Below are 14,803 nucleotides of genomic sequence, written 5' to 3'. Positions count from 1 at the left end.
GCTAAGCTTTTCAGGAGGAAAGAACTTGGCTAAGAAAGTCGTGACCAGCTTATCCCAAGAGTTCAGGCTATCTTTAGGTTGAGAGTCCAACCATGTTCTAGCTCTATCTCTTACAGTAAATGGGAAAAGCATAAGCCTGTAGACCTCGGGATCAACCCCATTGGTCTTAACAGTATCATAGATCTGCAAGAATTCAATTAAGAACTGAAAAGGATCTTCTGATGGAAGTCCATGAAACTTGCAATTCTGTTGCATCAGAGAAACTAATTGAGACTTTAGCTCAAAATTGTTTACTCCAATGGCAGGGATTGAGATGCTTCTTCCATGTAAGTTGGAATTTGGTGCAGTGAAGTCACCAGGCATCTTCCTTGCATTGTTGTTGGGTTCGGCCATGTCTCCTTCTTTTTAAAAAATTTCTGTCAGATTTTCTCTAGAGAGTTATGCTTTAGCTTCCCTTAGCTTCCTCTTCAGAGTCCTTTCAGGTTCAGGATCAACTTCAACAAGAATGTTCTTATCCTTGTTCCTGCTCATATGAAAAGGAAGATAACAGAAAAGAAAATATGGAATCCTCTATGTCACAGTATAGAGATTCCTTATATGAGTATAAGAAGAGAAGAATAGAAGAAAGAAAAGATAAGAATTCGAACACAGAGGAGAAGAGTTGGTTCGAATTTTTGAGTAGAAGAGAAGTGTTAGTAAATAAATAAATAATTAAGAGATGAGAGAGAGGAAAATTCAAAAATTAAAAATAAAATGAAAAATATTTTTTTTGTTTTTATGTTGACTATTAATTAGAATTCGAAATTTAAGATGGGAAATAAAATTAAATTAAAAATTAAGACAATTAGTTAATTAAAACAAATTTTGAAAAAGGGGTTAGTAATTTTCGAAAACAAGAGAGAGAAAAGTAGTTAGGTGATTTTGAAAAAGATATGATTGAAATAGTAAACTTTTAAAAATAAACCAAAAAGTCAAGTGGTTAATTGAAAAAGATTTAAAAATCAAATTTAAAAGGGTGAGAAGTTAGAAAAGATTTTGAAATTGATTTTGAAAAAGATGTGATTGAAATTTATTTTGAAAAAAGATTTGAAAAAGAAATTTAAAAAGATATGATTTTAGAAATTAAAGTTGATTACTTGCCAAACAAGAAACTAAAAGATATGAATTTAAAATTTAAAGATTGAACCTTTCTTCATAGGCAAGTAACAAACTTTAAAATTTTTGAATCAATCACATTAATTGTTAGTAAAGATTTTGAAATTATAAAACAAAATAAGAAAAAGATTTTTGAAAATCAATTTGAAATTTTCGAAAATATGAAAGAAAAAATGAAAAAGATTTTGTAGAACCTATGCACAATTACTCAAGAGGGGGGTGAATTGAGTATTGCAACAACAATGAATCTTTTTGCGAAAGTTAAAGACAATATACAAAAGTGTTATTGTACTAGTATTTTTCCAAGAGCTTAACTCAATTGCTAAGCATTTATAAGGAGCTTTTACTTTCCAATAGACACCAACTCAAATAAATTGATCAAGCTTTTCACCAATCGGACTTAAGCTATTCCTTAAGTACTTACGAAGCTACTTTTCGATCACAATTTATTTGCTCAAAGGTAAAAGACAATAATATAGAAGAGATGAGTTTGGAGAGATGCAAACGCTATTTAGAGTGGTTCGGCACAATCCTTGTCCTACGTCCACTTTCTTTCTCAATCGCTATTGAGAAGTTCCACTATTGCCAAGCTTCAAGGTGCTCGCGCAAAACCTTTTACAATCCGAGTCCTTAGTTTCTAACACCTCACGGTATATGATCACCACTCGTATACTAACCCACTCCACTTAGAGATTCCTTCTCTAAGATTTGCCTTGAGTACTTAGTATACTTCTTTGGTATCCTCACCGACTATAGTGTTTATAACTCTTGACTCAACCTTGGAGATCACACTCCAATTTACAAAGTGTTACAAGAAAACAATTCTCAAAGAATTGTTGAGATGAAATGAGTACTCTCTAGAAGAGTGTATGATTACAAGTTTAGCACTATTGAACCAATTGATATTGCTCTCTCAAATTGTATATTATAACACCTTAAAAATGTGTAGAATGAAAGAATATGAACAAGATAGTTTGCAAATACTCACATATATGAAATAAGGCTTCAATCCATCTATTTATAGACTCCCCAAACCTTAGAAACGTTGGGGAGTTAATAGGATGGAGCCGTTTTGTTAAAACTAGCCGTTTTTTTATGTTTTTGAATCATTTGCATCGATGCAAATGTGTCTTTGAAGCTGAAATTTGAATTTTCAGCTAGGTTGCATCGATGCAAACATCTTTGCATCGATGCAAAAAGTCGTTGCATGCTTTGCATCGATGCAAGATGAGTGTGCATCGATGCAAACCTTAAAGAATGGCTTAAAATCACTTCAAAATGCTTAGGATTGATCTCAAACTTGTTGGAGTCAATTCCTATGCTTTTGTACCTTTGAAAACAAGTTTTTAAACCATTTGGCTAGCATCGAATTGCAAGATGTGCATCAAAACATTTTGTGAGTGTGTGTTGAGAGATTTAGCAATTGGTTCTTAACAAGAAGTTACCTAAGTCCTAAGACACTATACTTGTCTTCAAATGTTGTGGACTTGAGTTTCTTGTTGTTGTTGTGTTGCTTTCAACTCTTCATTCCTCAACGTTGAATGATGGTTGATCTTTCAACATGCTTGTTCATTCAAGTTGTTTGTTGGTTTGTCTTTCATGTCGTTTGTTGGTTTGTCATTCATCAAAACCTACGAATACAAACTTCGCATACAAGCAACATGATTTACAATTTCCCCCTTTTTGATAATGACAAACCAATTTTGAGGATATGCATTTATAAATGATTTTGAAAGCAACAATAATGCACTTTGTTTTATAGAAAGCTTTGGAGAAGACTTCACAAAAAAAATTTTGCAGGAGTTCCCCCTAAATATGTGCATTTGTTCCCTTAAAGGGCGTTTATCAAAGAAAACGATTTAGATATCAAAGTTTTTGCTTAGCGGAAGTCTTTTTGAAATCATTGTTTCGCAAACTTATTTCTTCTTTTCAAATCCTCAAACTTCTTCTTTTTCAAGAGTTCAAAATTTCAAATATCCTCAAACTTCTCTTCCCCCTTTTGACATTATCAAAAAGAAAGGAGTTTGAAACGTGTCATAGAAGCATGCATAAAACAATGAATTTTTTTTTTTTAAGTTCAATATCTCTATTAATCTCAAGGATGAGATATTCCCCCTTTCAAAAAGAATTTGATTTCCTCTTTTTATATATAACAAGCATGCATAATTCCCCCTAAAGAAGTGAAATATATTAAAGCATGCACATTAACTTAAAATAGGGGTACCAAGCCTATTTTGAGTTATTCACCAAATAAGCATACAAGCATTAATCATTAAACAAAATTATGAAGGAAATATCAAAGTATTTAAACCATAATAGAAATCCTTAGCTTACTAGGAGTTAGTTTAACAATTCATATAATCAAATAAACATAATATAAACTTCAATTTGTTGATCCTCCATTGTTTATAATCTTCAAATTCTTCAATCTACCTCAAGATTAATCACTCATTCATCAACTCATAAACCTACAAAACAATGGCTAATTGGATATCTCCAATGCTTAAGTTAGTAAGAGATACAAAATAGCAATATAAATGCAATGAATTCAAATAAATCATATTAGATTAGAATCCAAGATACCAAGTTCATTTCGGATGTTAAAAAAACTTTCTTTACATAAAGGTTTAGTGAAGATGTCCACTAGTTGTTTACTAGTTTCGACAAATTCAATAACCACATCACCCTTTTCAACATGGTCTCTTATGAAGTGATGTCTAATCTCAATATGCTTGGTTCTTGAATGTTGAACCGGATTCTTGGTTAAATTTATTGCACTAGTATTATCACATTTGATAGGAATGTGATCAAGCATGAGTCCATAGTCCACAAGTTGTTGTTTCATCCATAAAATTTGGGCACAACAACTACCGGCGGCTACATACTCGGCTTCGGCGGTAGACAAGGCTACACTTACTTGTTTCTTACTATGCCATGAAACAAGAGAGTTTCCTAGCAAGTGACAAGTGCCGCTAGTGCTTTTCCTATCCAATTTGCAACCGGCAAAATCGGAATCGGAATAACCAATCAAATCACAAGTAGAACCTTTCGGATACCACAATCCAACATTTAATGTTCCTATGAGATACTTCATAATCCTTTTCACCGCACTTAAATGAGATTCCTTAGGATTAGCTTGGTATCTCGCACACATGCATACACTAAACATGATATCTGGCCTACTTGCCGTTAGATAAAGTAATGATGCTATCATGCCTCTATACTTCTTTACATCTATGTTTTTACCTTGTTCATCTTTGTCAAGGTAGCAAGTAGTGCTCATTGGTGTGTCCATTGCCTTAGCATTGTCCATTCCAAATATTTTGAGCAATTCCTTGCAATATTTGGTTTGGCTAACGAAAGTTCCTTCTTTTCCTTGTTTGATTTGAAGACCGAGGAAGAAGTTGAGTTCGCCCATCATGGACATTTCAAATTCACTTTGCATGAGGTTTGAGAAAAACTTGCAAAGTGATTCGTTAGTTGAACCAAATATTATGTCATCGACGTAAACTTGTACCAAAAGGATATTTTTGTTTTCAATCATGATAAATAAAGTTGTATCAACCTTCCCTCTTCTAAAACCCTTTTCTATTAAAAACTTGCTCAAACGTTCATACCAAGCTCTTGGAGCTTGTTTAAGACCATAAATAGCTTTCTTGAGTTTAAAAACATGATTAGGATTTTCATAATCCTCAAAACCGGGAGGTTGTTCAACATATACTTCTTCTTGAATGAAACCATTAAGAAAGGCACTCTTAACATCCATTTGATAAAGTTTGAAGTTATAAGAGGATGCAAAAGCAAGTAACATCCTAATAGCTTCTAATCTAGCTACGGGAGCATAAGTTTCGTCATAATCAATGCCTTCCTCTTGATTATAACCTTTAGCTACCAATCTAGCTTTGTTTCTAACAATTGTACCATTTTCATCGAGTTTATTTCTAAAAACCCATTTTGTTCCTACAATTTGTTTGATTACTTGGTTTAGGCACCAATTCCCAAACGTCATTTCGTTTGAATTGGTTAAGCTCCTCTTGCATTGCCATAGCCCAATGTTCATCATCAATTGCGGACTCAATGGTAGATGGTTCAATTTGAGAAACAAAAGCACTATATGCAAATAAATTTCTAAAAGTGGATCGAGTTGTTACCCCTTTCGAAACATCACCAATGACGTTGTCTAGAGGATGATCCTTTGAAGTACGCCAGTCCTTTGGAAGTGCATTTATTTGTGCTTGTGATGGTTCAATTTCTTCAACTTGAACACTGTCCTTTGTTGAGCTTGTAGAGGCTTTATTTAAATCTTTTTCTTTGTCTTCACCATTCAAATTTAGTGAATCAAAGTTTTCTACATTTTCATCAAAATCTTTTCTAGCACAACAACGGTTAGTTTCATCAAAAGCGACATGATACTTTCTTCCATAGTCATGATGCGTTTATTATATACTCTAAAAGCTTTGCTAGTTAAAGAGTAGCCTAAGAAGATTCCTTCATCAGCCTTAGCATCAAATTTGCCTAAGTTATCTTTTCCATTATTTAGAATAAAGCATTTACAGCCAAAGACGTGAAGGTGGAAAATATTTGGCTTTCTTCCTTTGTACAATTCGTACGGTGTTTTCTTAAGAATAGGTCGAATGATAATCCTATTCATAACATAACACGCGGTACTAACCGCATCCGCCCAAAAGTACTTAGGAATATTAGCCTCATTGAGCATAGTTCTCGCCATTTCTTCTAAATGACGATTTTTCCTTTCAACCACACCATTTTGTTGTGGTGTTCTAGGAGAGGAAAAATTATGCTCAATGCCATTTTCTTCACAAAAAGTTTCAAAAAGATTGTTTTCAAATTCTCCACCATGATCACTTCTAATAGATGATATATGCAAATTCTTTTCATTTTGAATAACTTTGGCTAATCTTTTGAATGCTCGAAATGCATCACTCTTGTTTGCTAGGAACAAGGTCCATGTAAATCGAGAGTAATCATCAACAATAACTAAAGCATAGTAATTGCCACCAAAGCTCATAGTCCTAGAAGGACCAAATAAATCCATGTGCAAAAGTTGTAATGGCCTTGTTGTTGAAACAATGTTTTTGGATTTAAAAGAGGCCTTTACTTGTTTTCCCTTTTGACATGCGTCGCAAAGGACGTCTTTTTCAAAACGTAGCTTTGGTAAGCCAATTACTAACTCTTTAGAGACCAACTTGCTAAGATGGTCCATGTTAGCATGAGCTACTCTACGATGCCATAACCAAGTTTCATCATTTTTACTAACAAGGCATTTCACATCATTTGAGGAAACTTCATCTAGATTAATCATGTATACATTGTCAACACGGTGCCCAATTAGCACAATTTCATTAGTGTCTTGCCTTTTTATCAAACAACATTTTGGATCAAAGGTGACTAAGTTTCCTTTGTCACAAAGTTGGCTAACACTAATGAGATTATGTTTGAGACCTTTGACAAGTATAACATTATCTATGGAGGTAGAAGAATTTTTACCAACTTTTCCAACGCCGATTACTTTGCCGGTGTTGTTGTCTCCATAGATCACGTTTCCTCCGTTTGTAGGCTCTATTGCAGTGAACTTTGATTCATCGCCGGTCATGTGTTTGGAGCATCCACTATCAACATACCAATTTGTATCCTTAGCTCCAACACGTACCTACAAAACAATTAAAATTGGGATTTAGGTACCCAAGTGAATTTGGGTCCTTGATGGTTAGTATGAGCATAATGCCCATAAGGTGCCCATCTCGTATCTTGACTACGAAAGTTTATATGTTTAATTCTAGTAAAGCATACGGGTGCTATATGACCTACTTTATTACAATAATGACATATGACATTTGGATTATGCATCCTATGCATGTTTCTAAATGGTTGCCTAGGTTGTTTCCTAAATGCAACATCTTTTGATCTATATGCATTGTGATTATAATTTCTAAATGAAGCATGTTGAGGAGGATGTTTAAAGGCTTCATTCCTTTTAGGCATGCTTGCCTTTTGGGCTTGCGGTTGCCTAATAGGAGTTTTAGTATTTTTAAATTTTCCTTTTTCAAAACCTAAACCTTCCTTATTATGAACATGCTTTTGGTTTTTCAACATTTTATCTAAGTTCTTTAAAGATTCATTGAACTTAGCTAAAGTGTTCTTAAGATTTGTAATTTCATTTTCATGCATTTTACAAGATTTGTATGGATCACTACTTGTGCTACACTTATCTTTTCCAAGATTGATATTCTCGTTTTTCAACATCTCATTTTGTTTTAAAAGATCCATATTCTTTTTCTTTAGGAGAGAATAATCTTGGGTAAGTTTTGTGTACACCTCAAGTAAGGCATCATATTCATCTTGTAAATTAAAAGAAGTGGAGTTGTCATTACTAACCTTTTCTTCGCTTGCCATTAAGCAAAGATTTGCAACCTCGTCGTCATCGGAGTCGGATTCATCCTCGTTCTCCCATGATATGTATGCTTTCTCCTTCTTCTTAAATTTCTTGTTTTTGTCCTCCTTTTGAAGTTTTGGACAATTGGGTTTAATGTGTCCAACTTCTCCACACTCATAGCATTTTGGTACCTTTGTTTTGCTCTTGAAGTTTTTCTTCATTGCAAACTTATTGAATCCTTTTAATAAGAGTGCAAATTCTTCATCTCCTTCTTCTTCATTATCATCACTCTCTTCTTGTAGTGATGTTGTTTTGAGGGCGAGACTTTTCTTCTTGCTTTCTTCACCTTTTTGTCTATTTAGCATAGTCATTTCATAGGTGAGAAGATTACCTCGTAGTTGATCAAATGTAAGTTGATCATAGAGCCTTCCTTCCACAATGGCGTTCACTTTGGAGTTCCATTTTGGTGTAAGGCTTGTAAGCACCTTGGTCACAATTTGTTTATCATTGTATTTTGTGCCAAGCATGCTTAGGTTGTTGAAGATCTTGGAGAGTTTTTCAAGAGCTTCTTCAATGCTCTCTTCATCTTTCATTTTAAAATTTTCCCATTCATGAACCAACATAAATACCTTTGATTCTTTAACGTGGTCGGTTCCTTCGTAAGTGATTTGGAGTTTATCCCAAATCTCTTTAGCGGTTTCACATGTAGAGATCTTCATATAATCATGCTCGTTAAGTGCACAATGAATGAAGTTGATGGCTTTATCATTCATTGCCACTTTCTTCCAATCATCGTCACTATATTCATTTTCTCCTTTCGGTACTTGCTTTAAGACGGAGACTTCTCCTTCTTTAGCGCTTGTTGTCTTTGTTGGAATGTGATTTCCATTCTCAATCACTTTCCAAATTCTCACATCTTGAGAACGGATCCAAATTCTCATCTTATTTTTCCAATAAGAGTAATTTGTTCCGCTAAAAAGAGGAGGTCTAGCGGTTGAGTTACCTTCACTAGTGTTGTTGTTGTTAAAGCTTGTGCTTGCCATGATCTTTTCCCTTAAATGGTTAAGTCTTTCAAAGGGTTAAGCTCTGATGCCACTTGTAGAACCTATGCACAATTACTCAAGAGGGGGGGTGAATTGAGTATTGCAACAACAATGAATCTTTTTGCGAAAGTTAAAGACAATATACAAAAGTGTTATTGTACTAGTATTTTTCCAAGAGCTTAACTCAATTGCTAAGCATTTATAAGGAGCTTTTACTTTCCAATAGACACCAACTCAAATAAATTGATCAAGATTTTCACCAATCGGACTTAAGCTATTCCTTAAGTACTTACGAAGCTACTTTTCGATCACAATTTATTTGCTCAAAGGTAAAAGACAATAATATAGAAGAGATGAGTTTGGAGAGATGCAAACGCTATTTAGAGTGGTTCAGCACAATCCTTGTCCTACGTCCACTTTCTTTCTCAATCGCTATTGAGAAGTTCCACTATTGCCAAGCTTCAAGGTGCTCGCGCAAAACCTTTTACAATCCGAGTCCTTAGTTTCTAACACCTCACGGTATATGATCACCACTCGTATACTAACCCACTCCACTTAGAGATTCCTTCTCTAAGATTTGCCTTGAGTACTTAGTATACTTCTTTGGTATCCTCACCGACTATAGTGTTTATAACTCTTGACTCAACCTTGGAGATCACACTCCAATTTACAAAGTGTTACAAGAAAACAATTCTCAAAGAATTGTTGAGATGAAATGAGTACTTTCTAGAAGAGTGTATGATTACAAGTTTAGCACTATTGAACCAATTGATATTGCTCTCTCAAATTGTATATTATAACACCTTAAAAATGTGTAGAATGAAAGAATATGAACAAGATAGTTTGCAAATACTCACATATATGAAATAAGGCTTCAATCCATCTATTTATAGACTCCCCAAACCTTAGAAACGTTGGGGAGTTAATAGGATGGAGCCGTTTTGTTAAAACTAGCTGTTTTTTTATGTTTTTGAATCATTTGCATCGATGCATAACACTTTGCATCGATGCAAATGTGTCTTTGAAGCTGAAATTTGAATTTTCAGCTAGGTTGCATCGATGCAAGATGAGTGTGCATCGATGCAAACCTTAAAGAATGGCTTAAAATCACTTCAAAATGCTTAGGATTGATCTCAAACTTGTTGGAGTCAATTCCTATGCTTTTGTACCTTTGAAAATAAGTTTTTAAACCATTTGGCTAGCATCGAATTGCAAGATGTGCATCAAAACATTTTGTGAGTGTGTGTTGAGAGATTTAGCAATTGGTTCTTAACAAGAAGTTACCTAAGTCCTAAGACACTATACTTGTCTTCAAATGTTGTGGACTTGAGTTTCTTGTTGTTGTTGTGTTGCTTTCAACTCTTCATTCCTCAACGTTGAATGTTGGTTGATCTTTCAACATGCTTGTTCATTCAAGTTGTTAGTTGGTTTGTCTTTCATGTCGTTTGTTGGTTTGTCATTCATCAAAACCTACGAATACAAACTTCGCATACAAGCAACATGATTTACAGATTTGATTTTTGAAAAAGATTTGAAAAAGATAGAATTTTTAAATTGAAAATTGACTTGACTAATAAGAAACAATTGACTTTTAAAACTTTATGACTAAATCAATTCAAATTTTTGAAAATTATGAGAGAATAAGGGAAAGATATTTTTTTTATTTTTGAATTTTTAATGAAGAAAGAGAAAAACATAAAAATGATGCAAAACATAAAAATTATGAATCAAAACACATGATGCATGCAAGAACACTTTGAATGTCAAGATGAACACCAAGAACTTATTTTTGAAAAATTTTTAAGAAAAGAAAAACATGCAAGACACCAAACTTAGAAATTTTCAAACTTTAGACACTAACAAATTGAAAATGCATATGAAAAACAAGAAAAGACACCAAAAAAGAAAAATTTAAAGATCAAACAAAGAAATTCATCAAGAACAACTTGAAGATCATGAAGAACAAATGCATGAGTTTTCAAAAATTCTAATGATATTAAAAAGATGCAATTGACACCAAACTTAAAAATTGACACAAGACTCAAACAAGAAACATCAAATTTTTTTGGTCTCTATGATTTTGTTAATATATTTTTTTGGATTTTTCGAAAATTAATTGGAAAAAGAAAAATAAGGATTTCAAAATTTTTAATGAAAATTCCAGGAATCACGCAATGTTAGTCTAAAGCTCCGGTCCAGGAATTAGACATGGCTTAATAGCCAGCCAAGCTTTCAGTGAAAGCTCCGGTCCAAAACACTAGACATGGCCAATGGCCAGCCAAGCTTTAGCATACAAATCAGGCATACAACAGCTGATACGATGGGAGTCCAAGGACTCTTTGTGATGATAAGTTGAAACCTCGGTCCAAAAGAATTAGACATGGCTTCACAGCCAGCCAGACTTCAACAAATCATCATGAAACTCTAGAATTCATTCTTAAAAATTCTAAAGGCATAGAATAATTTATTTTTTATTTTTTTTTTGAAAATTTTTTCGAAAATTAAAAATAATAAAAATAAAAGCTTAAAATCAAAATAAAATTACCTAATCTGAGCAACAAGATGAACCGTCAGTTGTCCAAACTCGAACAATCCCCGGCAACGGCACCAAAAACTTGGTGCACAAAATTGTGATCGTTCATTCCTTGGTAACGGCACTAAAAACTTAACACACACGTTCATAATCTTAATTCTTTGTCACAACTTCGCACAACTAACCAGCAAGTGCACTGCGTCGTCCAAGTAATAAACCTTACGTGAGTAAGGGTCGATCCCACGGAGATTGTCGGCTTGAAGCAAGCTATGGTCACCTTGTAAATCTCAGTCAGGCGGATTCAAATGGTTATAGAGTTTTAATAATTAAAATATAATTAAAATATAAAATAGGATAGAAATACTTATGTAATTCATTGGTGAGAATTTCAGATAAGCATATGGAGATGCTTTTGTTCCTTCTGAACCTCTGCTTTCCTACTATCTTCATCCAATCCTTCATACTCCTTTCCATGGCAAGCTGTATGTTGGGCATCACCGTTGTCAATGGCTACATCCCGTCCACTCAGTGAAAATGGTCCAAAATGCACTGTCACCGCACGGCTAATCATCTGTCAGTTCTCGATCATGCCGAAATAGGATTTAGTAATCCTTTTGCGTCTGTCACTACGCCCAGCACTCGCGAGTTTGAAGCTCGTCACAGCCATCCCTTCCCAGATCCTACTCGGAATACCACAGACAAGGTTTAGACTTTCTGGATCTCAAGAATGGCTACCAATAATTCTAGCCTATAACACGAAGACTCTGATCGTAGATCAGGAGGCCAAGAGATATGCATTCAAGCTTGTTTACATGTAGAACGGAAGTGTTTGTTAGGCACGCGTTCATAAGTGAGAATGGTGATGAGTGTCACATAATCATCACATTCATCATGTTCTTGTGTGAAAATGAATATCTTAGAGAAGAAATAGGCTTGAATTGAATAGAAAAATAATAGTACTTTGCATTAATTCATGAGGAACAACAGATCTTCACACCTTAATCTACGGTGTGTAGAAACTCTACCGTTGAAAATACATAAGTGAAAATAGGGTAGACATGGCCGAGTGGCCAGCCACCCATGGAGGTCTTAGAGATCTAAAATGATCAAAAGATGATCTCGAAAATGATCCAAAGATATTTAACACAATAGTAAAAAGTTCTATTTACACTAAACTAGTTACTAGGGTTACAGAAATAAGTAAATGATGCAGAAATCCACTTCTGGGCCACTTGGTGTGTGCTTGGGCTGCGCATTGAGGCTTTCATGTGTAGAGGTCTTCCTTGGAGTTAAACGCCAGTTTGTAACCTGTTTCTGGCATTTAACTCTGCTTTGCAACCTGTTTCTGGCGTTTAACTCCAGAATAGGGCAGAAAGCTGGCGTTGAACGCCAGTTTGCGTTAGCTAAAATCTGGCAAAGTATGGACTATTATATATTTCTGGAAAGCCCTGGATGTCTACTTTCAAACTCAATTGAGAGCGCACCATTTGGACTCTTGTAGCTCCAGAAAATCCACTTTGAGTGCAGGGAGGTCAGAATCCAACAGCATCTGCAGTCCATCTTCAGCCTCTGAATCTGATTTTTGCTCAAGTCCCTCAATTTTAGCCAGAAAATACCTAAAATGACAGAAAAACACACAAACTCGTAGTAAAGTCCAGAAATATGATTTTTATTTAAAAAATAATTAAAATATATTAAAAACTAACTAAATCATACTAAAAACTATGGAAAAACAATGCCAAAAAGCGTATAAATTATCCGCTCATCAAGGAGTTTCAGTAATCTTCTTACTCAGCTGACCCACCTGTGCCTCCAAATTTCTAATGGAGGACCTAGTTTCATTCATGAAACTTAGTGTGGTCTTGGATAGATCAGAGACTATAGTTGCCAGGCCAGAATGGCTCTGTTCAGAATTCTCTGTCTGTTGCTGAGAAGATGATGGAAAAGGCTTGCTATTGCTAAACATATTTCTTCCACCATTATTATTGAAGCCTTGTTGAGGCTTCTGTTGGTTCTTCCATGAGAAATTTGGATGATTTCTCCATGAAGGATTATAGGTGTTTCCATAGGGTTCTCCCATGTAATTTACCTCTGCCATTACAGGGTTCTCAGGATCATAAGCTTCTTCTTCAGAAGATGCTTCTTTAGTACTGTTGGATGCAGCTTGTAATCCATTCAGACTCTGAGAAATCATATTGACTTACTAAGTCAATATTTTGTTCTGAGCCAATATGGCATTCAGAGTATCAATTTCAAGAACTCCCTTCTTCTGAGGCGTCCCATTGTTCACAGGATTCCTTTCAGAGGTGTACATGAACTGGTTATTTGCAACCATTTCAATGAGTTTCTGAGCTTCTGCAGGGGTTTTCAAATGAAGAGATTCTCCTGCAGAATGGTCCAATGACATTTTTTGACAACTCAGACAGACCATCATAGAATATACATATGATGCTCCATTCTGGAAGCATGTCAGTAGGACACCTTTTGATCAATTGCTTATATCTTTCCCAAGCTTCATAGAAGGACTCACCTTCCTTCTGTCTGAAGGTTTGAATTTCCACTCTAAGCTTGCTCATCTTTTGAGGTGGAAAGAATTTGGCCAGGAAAGTACTGACCAGCTTTTCCCAAGAGTTCAGGCTTTCCTTAGGTTGTGAATCCAACCATGTTCTAGCTTTGTCTCTTACAGCAAAAGGGAAAAGCATAAGCCTGTAGGCCTCGGGATCAACTCCATTGGTCTTGGCAGTGTCACAGATTTGCAAGAATTCAGCTAAGAACTGATGAGGATCTTCCAATGGAAGTCCATGAAACTTGCAATTCTGTTGCATTAGAGAAACTAATTGAGGCTTAAGCTCAAAGTTGTTTGCTCCAATGGCAGGAATTGAGATGCCTCTTCCACAAAAGTCAGAAGAGGGTGCAATGAAGTCACCAAGCATCTTCCTTGCATTATTGGCATTGTTGTTATTTTTGGCTGCCATGTCTTCTTCTTTTTCAAAAATTTCTGTTAGGTCCTCTCCAGAGAGTTGTGCTTTAGCTTCTCTTAGCTTCATCTTCAAGGTCCTTTCAGGTTCAGGATCAGCTTCAACCATAATGCCTTTGTCCTTGTTCTTGCTCATATGAAAAAGAAGATAACAAGAAAGTATGGAATCCTCTACGTCATAGTATAGAGATTCCTTTATGTGAGTAGAAGAAAAGAGGAGAGAATAATTTGAACACAGAGTGGGGGAGAGGGTTTGAATTTTTTTAAGAAGAAAAGAGGTGTTAGAAAATAAATAAATAAATAGAAAGAGATGAGAGAGAGAAGAATTTGAATTTAAATTAAAATAAAAGGGAAAATATTTTTGTTTTTATTTTAGTTATTGGTTAGAATTCGAAAATTAGGAAGAGAAATTAAATTAAATTAAATTAAAATTTAAAACAATTAGTTAATTAAAACAAATTTTGAGAAAGGGATTAGTAATTTTCGAAAATTAGAGAGAGAAAATTAGTTAGGTGGTTTTGAAAAAGATATGATTGAAATAGAAAACTTTTAAAATCAAACCAAAAAGTCAGGTAGTTGATTGAAAAAGATTTGAAAATCAATTTTGAAAAGATAAGAGGTTAGAAAAGATTTTGAAATTGATTTTGAAAAAGATATGATTTGAAATTTAATTTGAAAAAGATTTGAAAAGGAAATTTAAA

At 34.6% G+C, this 14,803-nt stretch overlaps 1 non-coding gene across 1 annotated transcript; it reads left to right on the top strand.

The window, feature by feature from the left end:
* The first annotated feature begins 13,587 nt into the window (after positions 1–13,587).
* LOC112738482 (small nucleolar RNA R71) lies at positions 13,588–13,695 on the top strand. The gene has a single exon (XR_003169441.1). It is a non-coding gene; the product is annotated as a small nucleolar RNA R71 (small nucleolar RNA).
* Positions 13,696–14,803: the final 1,108 nt, after the last annotated feature.

The sequence above is a fragment of the Arachis hypogaea genome, chromosome 13 (genome assembly GCF_003086295.3).
Source record: "Arachis hypogaea cultivar Tifrunner chromosome 13, arahy.Tifrunner.gnm2.J5K5, whole genome shotgun sequence".
Taxonomy (NCBI): domain Eukaryota; kingdom Viridiplantae; phylum Streptophyta; class Magnoliopsida; order Fabales; family Fabaceae; genus Arachis; species Arachis hypogaea.
This window is presented reverse-complemented; position numbering and strand designations above follow the sequence as displayed.